The sequence below is a fragment of the Ahaetulla prasina genome, chromosome 1 (genome assembly GCF_028640845.1).
Source record: "Ahaetulla prasina isolate Xishuangbanna chromosome 1, ASM2864084v1, whole genome shotgun sequence".
Classification (NCBI taxonomy): Eukaryota; Metazoa; Chordata; class Lepidosauria; order Squamata; family Colubridae; genus Ahaetulla; species Ahaetulla prasina.
Window position 1 is genome coordinate 247,798,328 of NC_080539.1, and position 16,330 is coordinate 247,814,657.

At 39.6% G+C, this 16,330-nt stretch overlaps 1 protein-coding gene across 4 annotated transcripts in view; it reads left to right on the forward strand.

Annotated features, from left to right (window-relative positions):
* Window positions 1-1,525: 1,525 nt before the first annotated feature.
* Window positions 1,526-16,330, forward strand: part of CLASP1 (cytoplasmic linker associated protein 1) — a 224,198-nt gene continuing 209,393 nt past the window's right edge. For 2 of the 4 annotated variants that reach the window (XM_058195472.1, XM_058195491.1), the window contains exon 1: window positions 1,526-1,817. The gene's annotated coding sequence lies outside the window, so the exon portion shown is untranslated. Of the gene's footprint in view, window positions 1,818-1,903; window positions 2,187-16,330 lie in introns of those variants that run through there. The other 2 variants (XM_058195454.1, XM_058195464.1) reach the window with 1 other exon arrangement.

The following is a 16,330-nucleotide window of genomic DNA, read 5'->3' on the forward strand; positions in this document are numbered from 1 at the left end:
ACTATATAATGTGGTCTGATTTTAGTCATTTGAAGGAACTTTCTTGGCATAAAAACAGAACCTAAATAGAAATACAGTATGTGTGTCACGTAAGAATCTGGGTAGAGTTCATAATGGATTGGAAATCATGTTTTTTTTTAATCCTTTTCAAACTTATTTAATGTTTCTATAACATGTTTTGCTAACCTAAAATTTCCAAACAGTATAACTTTAATGTAACTTACATTCTCTTTTTTGTAAAGGTGCAGAATTATTTAAATTATTAATCTTTCTGCTAAATCTAGCTGTTTTCTTTCTTTCTTTTTTAAAACTTTTCTTTTAATGATTTTATTTCTCATCCAACCTAGAACTAAGGAGAAATTTTCTGACAGTAAGAAAAATTAATCAGTGGAACAGCCTGCCTCTGGAAGTTGCAAGAGCTCCAGCACAGGTTTTTAAGAGATTGGACAACCATTTGTCTGAAATGCTATAGGGTATCCTGCTTGAGCAGGGGGTTGGACTAGAAGACCTCCAAGGTCCCATCCAACTCTGTTACTCTATTCTGGTATGCATTCGAAAATACCCTTGTGATTATGGAATTTATGGAGGGCAAAAAAAAAAAAAGGAAGAAAGTGGTTGCATGCTACAAGTCTTTTAATTTCTCGAGTATTTTTAAGGCAGTGTGGGTAAAGACCAGACCTAAATTGAACTCATAGAATCATCTATTGTAATGTCCTCCCTGTTAAAGACTACTTCAGGTTTAATTGCAATAATACAAGTGCAACCAATAGATTTAAACTTAACCGCTTTAATCTAGATTGCAGAAAATATGACTTCTGTAACAGAATCATCAGTGCTTGGAACACTTTACCTGACTCTGTGGTCTCTTCCCATAATCCCAAAAGCTTTAACCAAAAGCTTTCTATTGACCTCACCCCATTCCTAAGAGGACCATAAGGGGCGTGCATAAGAGCACAAACGTGCCTACCGTTCCTGTCCTATTTTCTTTTTTCTTTATATATATATAAATATATATATATATATGCATGCTTATACCTCCTTATATTTCCTCATATATATGTTTATATACTATATAATCTTTTGTGTGATGCTTATATATATTGTTGTGACAAATAAAAATAAATAAAATAAAATAAAATGGGTCTGACGTGGAAAACAAGCCTTGCCCAGAAGTCAAATTTGAAATCGTTAGGCGGTTTATAAAATGAAGGTACGATAATCTCAAATACGGACTACTATAAACGCGCCCCGCCCCCTTGGTGCCTTTTTCCACAACTTTTAACCCCGGAAGGAAAACTCCAACCACGCTCATTTGCTAAGTACCCTTCCGCCTTCATGCAAATATTCCGTCCGCCCGCCCCCCCCGCGTAAGTGTACTAATGAAGGTATGCAGCAGCCCGTGTTGCGCCTATACACCATTACCGCACACGCCTCATGAACGCATGCGCACTCCGTGCGCTGAGATCATCGCTCCGCCCCATGCTTCAGGATTTCCCCCCCCTCCCTTATCGTTCTGATCGGATTCCGTCACCGTAGATGGGTTCGTTCGTTCTCTTTTATCCTTCCGTAAAACTCTTTTATCTTTGACGTGAGGAATTTGGGGCTCGGAAATCTCGACGGAAAAAAAAAAGCCCACGCTACCATTGGGAAGTGGGAAAAACCGGAAAAAAAAACACACCTCTCGCTGCCACCTAACGCTCCGCGGGAGATTTGCAGCCGAGCCCGCGAGGGGCGAGCGCAACTAAGCGAAGGCAGACCGGCACATGCGTGATGGTCATTAGAAGCGCCAGGAATACGAAGCGCATGCTCGCTTGAAGGTTGGTTGGTTTTTTGTTTTTTTTTTGGGTTACCCTGGCATTGCGCATGCCCGTCACCGGTCCGCTCCGTCTTTCCAGCCAAACGCGAAGTGCGCCTGCGTAGCAGCGCTTCCATTCTTACCAAGCCCAAGCTGCAGTTTTCTCGGCAACTACAGGGGCGGAGAGGAAAAAAAAAAAAAAGCATCAGCCATGCATTGCAGTGGCAGCAGCAGCAGCAGCGGCGGCTGCGGGAGCAGCGCGGATTAAATACCGTCTGTTGCTCCCGTTCCGTCTGAATGTCTCTTCCAGGACGTGCAGGGCTCCAGATATCTTTGCACCCGCCTCCAGTGTTGGCTCTGCCGCCGCCGCCGCCACCACCACCACCGCCAGGTAGTCGACCCTTCCCTCCCCGGCGCTTGCACTGTCATGTTGCATGGACTTTCTGCATGGGTGGGTAGAGGAGGGCTTGGGGGAGGGGGAATCGACGGACGGAACGGGGATGGGGAGGCCGGGCGAGGGGATGTGCATTGTTTGGAGGTGCGTGTGTGCAAGGCTGGCGGGGCTGATGAAGCAGGGAGGGGGAGGAAGGGAGGGGGAATCTGGTTTAGGTGAAGGCGGTGGATCTAGGCAGGCAAGAAGTGCGGGCGATCCTCGGCTCTTGTCTCGCCGGCCTCCCTTCGTCTCGCGAAGGTCACCGTTTGATTTTAATTATTATTTATTTATTTTTGCTTCAGAAGCAGGAGTGGGGAGAGAGATCGGAAGCGCCTGCACACCCACAGACACCCACAGGCACACACAATGGGCGGGCAGGGGGAGGAAAAATTCCTTTCAGAAAGTGATCCGGGTGGTGGTGGTGGATTTTCCTGCCGATCCTCCTTTCCTTGTGAGGGGGGAGGAGGAGGAATGATTTAAATGCGAGAACAAAGCAAACCCAGTTCGGTCTCCCTGCATATCTCCAGGCCGTCGGAAAGTGGGTTGGGTGAACTACTGCCTCTTTCTCCCTTTTCTGTATGTGTGTTTTTCCGTCTTCGATCTACAGAGAGAAAGAGAGAGAGAGAGAGAGAGTTGCCTGAAAAGTGCAGCTTTTTGTTTGATCTCCGCCACTCCCTATTATAAATGTCTTTATATCAGAGGTTCTGACTTAACGCCACGGCCATATAAAACTATATACATTGTTTCATTTCATTCTTCCTGCCGGATCTCTTAAGTGATTTTTTTGTTTTTTGGACATTCGGGTTTTGATGTCAGTTTCCCTCCCTCTGAAAGGTGTTATCGCGTTTCTGTAAGTCTTTTTAAAATGATCTCTTGTGCATCTGTGTGTACACACTTCACTGGGATTTGTTATCTGGGTACAAAATGAAGCTGTATATATATTATTTCTGGGAGTCGTTTCACTACACTTGGGTCTTAGAACTTTAAATGATGTGAGGTTATGAGTAGTGCTTAAATATACGGAGATGCTGAAGGAATACTGTATAAAGAATTTAGTTTTGTGTTCACCTAAACAATTTACCGGTTCTTGGATTTGCACCATTTCTCTTAAACATCATTGGTATCATTATTTAATCTGCCCTTTCCAAATGGTGAATTTATCTTGCAATAAGCGTCCAAGTGCTGTAGTTGATTATATGCCATCAAATCAGTGTTGATTTTTAGAGAACAAACAGACAGAGGATGATCTGTTCCCAGCTTGGCCCTTCAGGTCTTCCAGTAGTGTACTTATCATTATTGCAATCAAGTTCATCCATTTTTGGGGGGGTTGTCATTCCCATCTCTTTTCTTCTACCTTTCTCAGCATTCCAGATTTCTCAAAAGAGGTAGGTCTTCTCATATCCAAAATACAATAAGTTGAGTCTGATGTTTTGTGCCTTAAGTGAGATTTTTTTTCTCTTGACCTGTTTGCTTTCCTGGCTATCCATGGTATTCTCTGGAATATTCTCCAATATTAGTGTTCAAAAGCATCAATATTCTTTCCATTCTGCATCTTCTGCCTGCATAGAGTGTGAGATGGAAAACCAATGCCTGCTCAATTCTAATCTTTGTAAATATATACACACCATAGCATCTGAATATCTTTCCATTGCTACCCTAACAAGTTCCAGTTTGCAGGATATTTCTTGATTATTGGTTCCATTATTGTTTGTAGATCTTCATAAAAAATATGACCTCAGTATGATCACTTTCAGTTTTAAAGGTGGTTGGACTATCTGTGCTCATTAGTTTGGTCTTCTTTATATGTAAGCATAGTCCTTTTCACTGTGTCTTTGGCTTTCATTACTATAATGTTCTCATTTGTCAAAATAGTATTATTGCCATAACATAGGTTAGTGATTTTTCTTCCTCCATTTTTAAAACTTGCTCATCTTTAAATCCAGCCTTCTTCAATATATACTTAGCATACAGATTAAATCAATAGAGAGAACACATCCTTTGCTGATCTGGAACCACTCTGTTTTGCTATTTTCCATCTGGACCATGGCTTCCTGTCTTGTGTATAAATTTTGCGTGCAGACAAATGAAATAGTCTTGGGATTCCTATTTTCTTAAGAACATACTAAAATCCTTGTTGATACCCCTTGCTCTTCAGCTTTTTCTACAATCAGTTCAAACATCTGGCATGTACGGCTGTAACCTGCATCAGATGATCCTAGGTATTATTTTCCTAGTATGGTAGTATATTATCATACCATAATTTCCACATTGTTTTAAATCTAATTTCTTTTGATATCGTATGTAGATTGACTTCTTCCAATCATTCATTACTGTGTAATTCTCAAGATTTGCTGACATAATTAGGTTAGCATATTTATTGATTCTTCTGTTGCTTGCCATATTTCTGTAGATGTTCCAATTTCTGTAAACTTCCAATATCCAGAATGCTGATCTAATTTCATCTTCTGGTATTACAATTCTTATAAATGTTTCTTATTCTTATATTTCTTAGATAAATTTTCTATGGTATCTTGGATCTTGTTGTTTGCACTGTATACAATTTCAGTATTCTCCTTCCATCTTTGTTTAGTCTTTCAATCAGTTCACGGGTATCTTTTATTATATCAGTTCAAGGTTGGTACCTCTTCCTTAATTCAAAGATCTTTTGGAAAGCTTTCCTTGTTTTTCTGTTTCTTTTTTCATCTTTGAGGTTTTTACAGAAGTCATTGTAATATTGCTTCTTGTCTCTTCTATCAGTTCCCTGAAATTGTTTCTTAAATTCCTTTCAGAGATCTTTTTGGCTTTGGTTTCACCTCTCTTCATGGTAATTTCTAGCATTTGTTCTGATATCTAATTTTTTGTTTGTTTTCACTTCCCTTGTTTTTGGGAGTCTCTTTTCACAGTTAATAAGAGCTACTACTTTGGTTCCATTCCATAGTTTCTCTGGTTTTCTATATATGAGATTCAGAACTTCAAAGTAATTGCTGATGTTCTCCTTGAAAATGGCGGATATGTGCTCAAGATCATATGATGGAAACCCATTGTCTTCCTTCTTTAACTTGGAACATGCACGGGAGAATAGTTCGTGATCTGTTCCACAGTCATCACCTGGCCATGTTTCTGATGCTATAATTGAGCTCTTCTCAGTATCAGTAATACAAGCAACTTGATTTCTGTGTAGTCTGGTGATAACTATGTACAGAGGCATTATTCTGATTTTCAGAAGACTGTTAGCAACAAAGACATTATTGACAGAGATTGACCGATTGATATTGTACATCATTCTCATGCTTCATTTCTCTTTTTTAGGCCATACAGTCCAACTACATTTTTCTTAATATTTTCAATTTTGAAATCTCAGCTTGCAACCATAGCCAGTACATCTTGCTTGCATGTTCTGTCTTTTTCAGACTGAACTTTCTTCTTCATCAGTGGTTGGAGCATAAATTTGGATAACCAGAAAAGTTGCCCATGAATCTAATTGATATTCAATCATTGATTGCATTGTCTTTGCTATTTTTTTTACAACTGTGAAAGCAACACATTCATTGTTTTTCACATCCCAAGTATTAAAACAGTATGATTTTTCTGACTGAAATTGTCCCATTCCATCATTTCAATTCATTGATGCCTATAATATCAATGTATAATCAATAAATTTAATATTTCACTATGTTGGGCTTTTCCCTGTTTCCCTGTACCATCCCACTACAATTCTGTTTTTGAAACTTCAGATTTTCTTTTCCTGCACGGCAATGCCAGCAACTAAATATCCCAAGGAATTAAACCAGTCACATCATAAACATTGATACTATGAAATATCTTCAGCTCTATAGCATATTGAGTGGTATCCAACTGAAGGGGCTAGCACTATATCATCAATCATTTTATCTTGCCTGTAGTTTTCTTGATAAAGAGAGCTTTACCATTGCCTCCTTCTCCTGTGTAGTATAAAATGATACCTTTGCTGTTGTTTTTCACTCATCCTGCCCAGAAACAATAGTCTGCAATGATGAGGCGGCATATCTGCAGTTGGGCAATTATAACACATCTCTGCATCAACAATATTTGTATTTTCAAGTAGTAGCTGTACATGAAGGATCTCTGATGATCTCTTGAGTTGATGTCTTCCAAGTATTTGTATTATAACTCTCACATTCCTTAATCACTGAATATGTGGTCTGGTCTTCTGGGGAATCTAGTCTAAAAATCTGAAGGCATGAGATAGCCTATCATAGTATCTAGCATGTCACTTTTTGAAATGGTCATTTCTTACTTTTCATATTTTCTTAAAATGATGTTCTCTCAAAATGATGAAATTCATTCTACGTATGTTTCTTCCAATCGCATTTATGTGAAGATAAAATTCATAGCTAACTTTCAAGACCATGTCCTTCTAAGTCATAAAAATCTAGTAAATTATAGCAAGAATGTATTTGAAGATAAATAGTAAATTAAAATCAGCTATACATGTAACTTTGTCACTAGTATATGACAAAAGTTATTTTATGTGTTGTAGAGATGTTTGAAGATTTTTTTTCTCATTATCAAAAATGAGAGACAAGTCCTGCTGTCATATCTTTTTGAAAACCTTTTTTATGTGATTGAATGATTGTTTCTTGAAACTATACATATGTTTATTACTGAAATAATAGATGATGATACATATTTATATTGAAATCAGTGTTTTGATTTTTTTTAATATAATAATCATTTCATTATCTTTATCCTATGCACATATCCTACTTTTATGTTTAAAAATATAAGCATGGACTGGATTCATACTTTAGATATGTACATTTAAAAGTGTTGCCTGATAAGTTAGCCATGACTAAATTAAGTCATTTTGATTACAATAACCTACTGAATATAAGAATGACTGAATATATTTTATAGTTTCCCCTCAGTAAACCTTGTCTGAATTCTACAAGAAACCTAAGGCATTCCTTGTCCTCTAGTACATGTTGATTGGATAGCAGATTATTCCGAAGTAGCTTTGGACTTTGGTAGATTTATAAGTTCTTTTCTTACTTGCTAAAATTGTTAGACTTTTTTGGGAAAAGTCGGGGTTGCCTTATTTATAGTTCTTCCTGCCTAAACTGGATCATCAATAAGATTGGGTTATAAGTCTGTACTGTACTTTCACTTTTGCTAGTTTCAGACACATGGTTCCTGATAGTTGCTAAGGCTCTTCAAGGAGTAGAGATAAGGTATGTGTGGAAGGATTTCTATCCTGTTTCTCTGAAAATAAGACATCCCCTGATAATAAGACCAATTGGGCTTTTGAATGCATGTGCTAAAATAAGCCCCTTCCCTTGAAAATAAGCCCTCCCCGAAAATATTTAAACGTATGTGCAGCCAATCCCAACCATTTCCTCTGGTTTCGTCCACATACCCTAAAATAATAAGACCTTCCCGAAAATAAGGCCAAGCGCTTATTTCAGGGTTAAAAAAAAATAAGACGATCTTCTTTTCGGGGAAATACGGCACCGTGATAGTGGAGACTATATTTTAAGACATAAAATATATAGTGCTGCTGGGAAGAACTCCTTTTGAAATTTAGGAAATAGGCTGTCAAGTGTTTTGATTATTGAATTAAATGGACCATCTGTTTGATTTGGCATAATAGCTTCAATTCTGTATTTGGTTTGAAAATGCTAAATAGAAAACATATTCCACTGTCATTTAATCCATTTAGATAAATGCATTTTTAAAGATGTCTTTCGTGAACACAACCTTCACTGGAAATGTTGCACTTAATGTCCCATCTCCCCCTGTACCATGGTATAACAGATTAGGAAAGGAAGGTTCAATTGTTATGACAAAGTGTTACAGTCTTATACAGGTAGGTATTAAAATGTATGTGTGTGGATTTTTTTTTTAGTTTTGTTAGTGGTATAAATCACCCGAGTAAATAAAAATCAGTCTCGGGATTAGGATTTTGTAACTGTTCCATAAAACCTGAGATGTGGGAAGGAAATTATTTAAAGGAGATTTGTTGGTCTTCAAAGTCAGCAAAGGTTAGTTTCATTAATGATTGTCTGGAAAAATATCTACATTTTATATTGTTTCCATAAATGATTTAGCAAAAAAAAAAAAAAAGCCCCATTGATTTAGAGTAGCGGTCACCAACTGTTGGTCCATGGACCACTGGTGGTCCGTGAGAAAATTTTGGTGGTCCCCAGAAAAATTACTTGCATTTTTTTATACTGCACTAAATCAGGGGTCCTCAAACTATGGCCCCTGGACTGGATACATGCAATGAACGCTTGTGTTGCTGCAGAGGGTGTCCCCCTTCAAGGTCTTTTTGTATGAGTTGGGGTCTGCTTCAGCCTCCTGGTGTGGGGCTTTGGGCGAAGGCTGGAGGGAAATGCTGCTGGTGGCGAAGAGCCGGAGGGCCTTGTTCTACTGGGACTGCCTCATGGCCTGGAACTGGCTGACCATCTCAGCCCGCTGAGCCTCCAGGTGCTGGTACCTGGCCTTGCACTCCTGTAGGTCTTCCCTGTGCTTGGAAAGCCTATGCGCCTAGTCCTCAGTGAAGTGCTTCTGCTGAGCCTCCTCAGTCAGATCCAGTGTGAACTGAGCCAGCTGTTTTGCCAACTCTTTCTCATGGTGGCTGCTTAGCTCCAACAACTGCTTCCTATTGGGGCCCCAAGGAGCCTGGGCAGGCAGGGGAGGAGTGGGTAGGAGGGGAGGGGTGAGTAGAGGCCGGTGAGGTGCCCCTTGACGTGAGTGACATCAAGTTGGTCATGGCCACCCAGTCACACGACTACCTAGCAACACCCACCCAGCCAGTCATTAAGCAGATCACATTAGTGGTCCACGGGATTTAAAACTATGAATTTAGTGGTCCCTGAGGTCCGAAAGGTTGGGGACCCCTGCTCTAGACTCTCTATCTCTATGTCTCTGTGTTTTTAGAGGCTGGAAAGAAATGTTAACCACAAGTTAACCCTCTCTTTTTTAAAGCTTTGATACTTCGGATTTTTGGGGAAAGCATGATCCTAACCCAGAAAGGAACAAGTGATAGGGTTTCCATAACCTAGGAGGTTATAACTAACTTTGTTTTTAAAAAAATGGATGTGAACTTCATTATCCTTAGTTGTCCAAAGATTCCTAATTCTGTTACACTTTTTTCTTGTTATCCTATCTCTTATGCCAGAAACTTGTTTCAGGACATTTTAATAGCATCCATTTCATTTTAAGCTTGCCCTTAGAACTATTTTTTTTTCCAGATTCCTTTGGATCACTGTGGTCCAGGGATGGAGAATCATTTCTAGCTCCTGTCTGTGATGTTAGAGACCACAATAAGGCAGCAATGAACAGGGCTACTGCTGGCAAGTGCTCTTCGTGTGCAGACAAAATATCTCAGTCAACATAGGCGTATGCTGTCTTGGACTCTCACAGAATGCTTGAGATTACATCTTCCATTATCTTCTCAGCTGAGAAGGATCATTTTCAATAATAAAATATCCCAGCATTTTCGGATATTTGGGATATTTTGATTTTGCTGTGATGCCACAATGCAAGGTTACGGGGCTGTGGGTTTAGAATATTGTTTAAGCAAAACACTTGTAATCTGTAAATGATACTTTATAGATTAGCTACTAAGCCCTGGCACAACATGCAAACACTAATCCAGCCATTCTGTGTAGATTAGTCAATTCTTCCAGTTAACGAAATCTTGGTTTGGCATGCTCTGTGAGGTCCCCATGGAAGTCATTGTCACATGGGATTGCTTTGAGGACCAGACTCCTTAGAATGAAGCAATCTGTGGGAGAGGGATTGTGAGACAGTTCCCAGAAATAAAAGAGATCAGAAAAGATAATCCTTTTTTCTCCTTCAGTGCTACATGAGGTTCTCATCTCCTACCAAATAAATGGGGCAACTGCAGTTGGCTGTAGATCCCACTCTCCCACTGTGTCTGCCATCATCATTTATAAATTACTGTAACTAAAAGTGCATGCACTTGGAACAATGATCAGTTCTTTCCCTACTTAGCCAAATTTGCTTAATCCCCTTCCTCTCTTGTTTATTTTGTATGCCTAATCTCCTAGGGAAAGAGCCTAATGTAATAGTGATTTCTAAGGGCCATATGCAAATCCTAGATGGTACCCCATAGTTATGTGTATGTACATGGTCAATAGTAAAGTAAAGATAGCTGATAATTGATGCTGCTTGGATATTTTTCTACAGATATTTGATAAACTTCCTCCCCCCTCCTATTCTCTGCTTCAGCAGTAAGGATTTGTTTTTGGTTCGAAAGCTTGATGGTCCTCAGGAATCCAGAGATTAGTAGGAGGAATGACATGGACTGATTGCTTGTACCATCTGAAGAGGATGCCATTATATGGGTATACCCAGTGGACAGCCTGGAACAATCCTGAACTCCACTGACACTCCAAAAATGATGTTTACAACAGGAGAACTTTTATACGTGCAACCTTGGGTGCATTGATTTTTCACATGAGCCGTGTCCTTTGCATTATTAAAGTCCTGGTTGATGTGGAACTCTGTGCATATATAGCTGTATATGCAAAGGCTTCTCTACTGACATAAATGATGTCATTTATGTGATGTTGGTAATAGAGTGGACTTACCTAGGTCCTTTACATGGTCAATATTTTAGATTTAATTACACTCAGATGGGAGGTAGTATAGTAAGTAGTGGGTGAGTTTCCCTTGGGCTGTGATGAGCAGCCAGAATACCACTTGGAATAGAGAATTTCTATAGGGGAAGTGGTGGCTCAGCGGCTAAGACGCTGAGCTTGTCGATCGAAAGGTCGGCAATTCAGCGGTTCAAATCCCTAGTGCCACATAACGGAGTGAGCTCTCATTACTTACCCCAGATTCTGCCAACCTAGCTGTTTGAAAGCACGTAAAAATGCAAGTAGAAAAAATAGGGACCACCTTTGGTGAGAAGGTAACGGCGTTCTGTGAGCATTTGGCGTTTAGTCATGTCAGCCACATGACCACGGAGATGTCTTCGGAGAGCGCTGGCTCTTCGGCTTTGAAACGGAGATGAACACCGCCCCCTAGAGTCAGGAACAACTAGCACCTATGTGCGAGGGGAACCTTTACCTTTACCTTATATGAGCTGTAGCAATCTGAGATACTGATATTTGAATTTGAAAGACTTATTTCAGTTTCCAATGTTGGAGGTGACAATCAGGATAAAAAAAAAGAAATATTTTCAAATGTAAAATGAAGATAGTTCACTTAAACTAGCCTTCCCCAATCTGGTGGCTGTTATATATGGTGCCACTACTATTTTTGGGATTCTCTGCTCACATATACTGAACTCACTCTCCACCCCCAATCTAAATGATTACAGTTAATCAGTTTTAATTATATTTTGTGATTACTTCCCATTACTGTATTTTGTGAAGTTAGAAATATTGTAATGTTAATGAAATTAAAATGGTCTGGCAAAATAATACCCTAGAAAATTATTATTTAACTAGTTCTATTGAGCCAGACTGTCTGGGTAGTAAATCAGAAGACTATATTTTTTCTTAGCAACATTAGCAAAATATCTTGAACTTGTCTTGCTATGTGGAATGCATTTTAAGTGCTTCCAGTTAATAGATTTATACTGTGATTTTTCCTGACAGTTCAAGGCAAAGTACAGTTATAAATCAAACACATCCTCACATTCCTGCTACTGTGATCCAGATTATTTGGAAAAACAATTAAATTGAGGAAGCAATTTGAAACCGCACCCATTAGTTGTTTTCGAATATGCAAGCTAAAAAAATGTAATCTTATTTGTAATAAGAAGCTGTATTAACATAAACAAGGCAACATTAAAAAAAATAATATGCCCATTCTTATTTAAAATACAATTGTTTTTATCTTTTGCTTCTGATATTTAAGAAAACCTTCTAAATGTTGAGCTTGTTTTCAGCATTTTTACCCCTTTTGCTGTGCTTCTGATATGTCACCTCAATACACCATTAAAATAATTTGTGATCTCTCTATTTTTAGTATCTCTAATTCTGTCCCACTTTCATTTAGAAAATGTAATATATTTTACAAAGAAACATAATGATCATGAGGGATGAATTGGTTGAAGTGGAATGCTGAAAATATATGGTGTGCCCTAAAGGTTTATTTATGTATGTATCTGTAGATTACTTCAGTCAATCAATTCTAAGCAATGTAAAGGAGTAAATTTTTAAAATATACTGAAAGAAAATTAGCCGTCAAAGTTTGTAATTTAAAATCTGTGACAGTAATACTCAAGAAACATGATTATAACCGGATTACTATCTTACCTGTTTTAGCTTTCCTTAGATATCAATCAGTTTTCCCCCCCATAACAGACATTCATTTCCAAAATATTGCATCTAGTCTTAGTTAGACATAATGGTAGAACTACACAAGGCAATTTCGTTACATTTCTCCTTCTCACCACTTTTGGGAAAGATCTGAATTATTTAAATAATTTGAAAAGGCTGGTACTTTCCAACATAGGCAACAAGTTTTTTCATAGTCTGTATGCTGAGCTTTTAAAAGTTGCTGCAGGTTTGTACCTGCTTATAGAAATTAAGATCTATTGAGTTGATTGTCACTTAAATCTGTCTAGACTTGTTTAGGATTGTAGTGGTATTGATGCAGAACAAACAATAGAGTCTGTGTCCACTTATTACTTATTAAGACATTTATCATGATGTGAGGAGGTAGTTATTTATTTAGCATTTTCATTTTTAAGCAGACCAGAGAAGCATATGAAGTGTAATTTCCCCTAGTAGAACACATGGGGTGGGGGAGGCAGGATTTGTCTTGGTGCAACTTTATTGCCTCCCTAGTGGGGCCAATAAACTTGCACCAAAACAGATACTGTGAATCGATCAAGTTTATTATCTATAAATTGGACATCCAGAATTTGCAGGTTAACTTTCTTTTGCATGGTGGTAGATCTATTACTTTAAAAATGGCATCTACAAAGATTAGGATTTTCTCTGTTTGTTTGTTGTGTCTCTGGCTTTTCCTCAAGAAGTTTAGAATGGCATACAAGCACTCCTTGCATCATTTCCCCCCATGCCAATAACTACATGATATGTTGTTTGATTAGACATACTCCGCTGAGTGCGTATGGCTAGGATTATTTATGTATTTATTTTTTAAAACCTTTATATAGTTGCCCAACTTCTAACCAGCTCTGGGCGGCTCCCAATCAAAAGTTAAAACAACATATAAAATCATATTAAAACCATAAAGCTAAACTGATTAAAATATTAAAAACAACAAAGACCTGGCACCAAATCAAACTTATAATGTGCAATTATCCGATGTTATCCTAGTGCTTGTGGGAAAAGCCAGATCTTTAAAGCTTTACAGAAGGCTATAGGACAGTGATGGCTAACCTTTTTGTCGTTATGTGCAAAAAGCGCGCACGTGTGCCTGCACCCATAATACAATGCGCACATGGGCACCCTGCCTCTGGCGCATGCATGTGCAATCCCCCATGCATGTGAACAACCCCCCCCCCCAATCAAAAGTTAAAACAACATATAAAATCATATTAAAACCATAAAGCTAAACTGATTAAAATATTAAAAACAACAAAGACCTGGCACCAAATCAAACTTATAATGTGCAATTATCCGATGTTATCCTAGTGCTTGTGGGAAAAGCCAGATCTTTAAAGCTTTACAGAAGGCTATAGGACAGTGATGGCTAACCTTTTTGTCGTTATGTGCAAAAAGCGCGCACGTGTGCCTGCACCCATAATACAATGCGCACATGGGCACCCTGCCTCTGGCGCATGCATGTGCAATCCCCCATGCATGTGAACAACCCCCCCCCCCGTGGCCCATTTTGGGCCTAGCAGGCCTCCCTGCAGCCTCCTGGGACAAAAATGGGGCGTGGTCGGTTTTTGGTCCCAGGAGGCTGCAGGGAGGCCTGCTAGGCCCAAAAAAGGCCGCAGGGGCTACACCCCCCCACGCCCCCGTGCATGTGCATGCAACCCCTCCACCCATCCCAGGCATTCATGTGCATCTCCCGCATGCGCCCCGCCTCCCACGCATGCGCGGCAGAGACCTGGAAATCAGCTGGCCAGTGGGAGGCTCATGCTGGTGAGTTGGGTGACAGCTTGCGTGCCCGCAAAGATGGCTCTGCATGCCACCTGTGGCACACATGCCATAGGTTCACCATCATGGGTATAGGAGGATGGAGACCAGCCAAACTTTAGGGGGCAGAGTGTTTTAAAAGGTATGGGGCTGGCATGGAAAAGGCACCCTTCCCAGTTCACATCAAATGGCAATATTTAGGGAAAGGACAAGGAGCGTGCCCACCCTATCTAACATAGTAGGACAAGTACCATATTTTTCAGAGTATAAGACGCACCTTTTTCCCCCCAAAAAGAGGGTGAAAATCTGGGTGCATCTTATACTCTGAATGTAGCCCCGCCCAGCCTCTCAAACAGAGATTTCAGAGGCTGAAAAAAGCCTCCGAAAGAAGCTTCAGAAAAAAAAGCCTCAACCTCCAAACAGAGCTTCAGAAAAAAAGCTTCTGAAAGAAGCTTCAGAAAAAAAGCTTCCAAAACAGGAAAAAAAGCTTCCGAAACAGAGCTTCAGAAAAAAGCTGAAGCTCTGTTTTGGAGGCTTTCAGAGGCAGAAAAAAAAGTTTTTTTTGAAACAGAGTTTCAGAAGTTTCAGAGACAGAAAAAAAGCCTCTGAAATAGAGGTTTCAGAGGCTGAAAAAAAAGCAAGGCACAGAGTTCACAACCAAGGAACCTGTTGCTAAAATTCACCTCTGGGAACAGTTGATTGGGGGTATTCCGGGAGGCTGATCCACCCGCCAATCAGCTTTTTTCTTATTTTCCTCCCCCAAAACTACTTTTTATACTCTGAAAAATACGGTAGGTATCCTTAAGGAAAGGCAGTCCTATTCATAACTCACACTGTGCCATTTAGGGGTTTAAAAATGATGACTAGCACCTTGAATTACACTCAGAAAGAAACTGGAAACCTGTAGCAGTAGGCGTGGCAGAACCTGCAGGTGGAATTAAAAGAGGAATCGGTTTAGAATCCCTACAGAGCTACGAGGAAAGTAAACCCAGCCTCCTTTGAATTCTGGTGGCCCTTATCTAACTCCATGCAGGTTCAAGCCCCACCAGGCCCAAGGTTGACTCAGCCTTCCATCCTTTATAAGGTAGGTAAAATGAGAACCCAGATTGTTGGGGGCAATAAAAGTTGACTTTGTATATAATATACAAATGGATGAAGACTATTGCTTGACATAGTGTAAGCCGCCCTGAGTCTTCGGAGAAGGGCGGGATATAAATGCAAATAAAAAAGTGCTGACCGTTAGTTGAGAAGATTCCTGTGCATAAGCATGATTAGTAATAAATGAAGGTAGAATTTAACTAGATCTTCTGTTCTAGCACCATAACAACTCTTTTCGCTATAATTCAAGAAAAAAAGAAGAGTGGGGTTGCTTTCACATTACTGCTGTGTTGAAATTGGATACAACTTGAATTGGCAGGAAACAATATTGGCATAATGCTTTGCTATCCCTACTTCTGATCCCTAATCTGCTTATATTATGTCTATTCTGGAAGGCTGCCAAATGATGCTGTTCTGATCAGGAAGCATTCCACTCATTACAGGCAAGATGGATTAGTTTCCCCTCCTTGCTTTACTGCCATTCCCTTTCATCATGTCACTAGCCAGCCAGGAATACTTCCTGCAGTAACAGCACCTTAGCAAAAATGTGTTGAGGTCAAATGAAATTTAGTTATTCTGACTGAGCTTTTCTAGGCTGCTTTGTACGCTGCTCTTCTTCCTCCAATTCTGTGATATCACAAATTGAAGAAAAGTGTAAGCAAGAAACAAACAAGAATAATGAAAGAAGTTGAGTCCTTAGTAGTGATACAGAGCAGTACTATTTTAATTAGGGCCTTCCCTTCCCTTCCCGTTTATCTGCCCCTATGAATGCCAGCCTCTTTTGCATGCATCCATGTATGCATGCAAGCAGACACACGCACAGATATGTTCACATGCATGGTCAACAAATGCCAGCCTTAGTATTTCTCTGTGTGATGTTAGTTTTGTGATTTCACAATTCCACTACCTCAACTCTGCACAATGCTGCTTCCC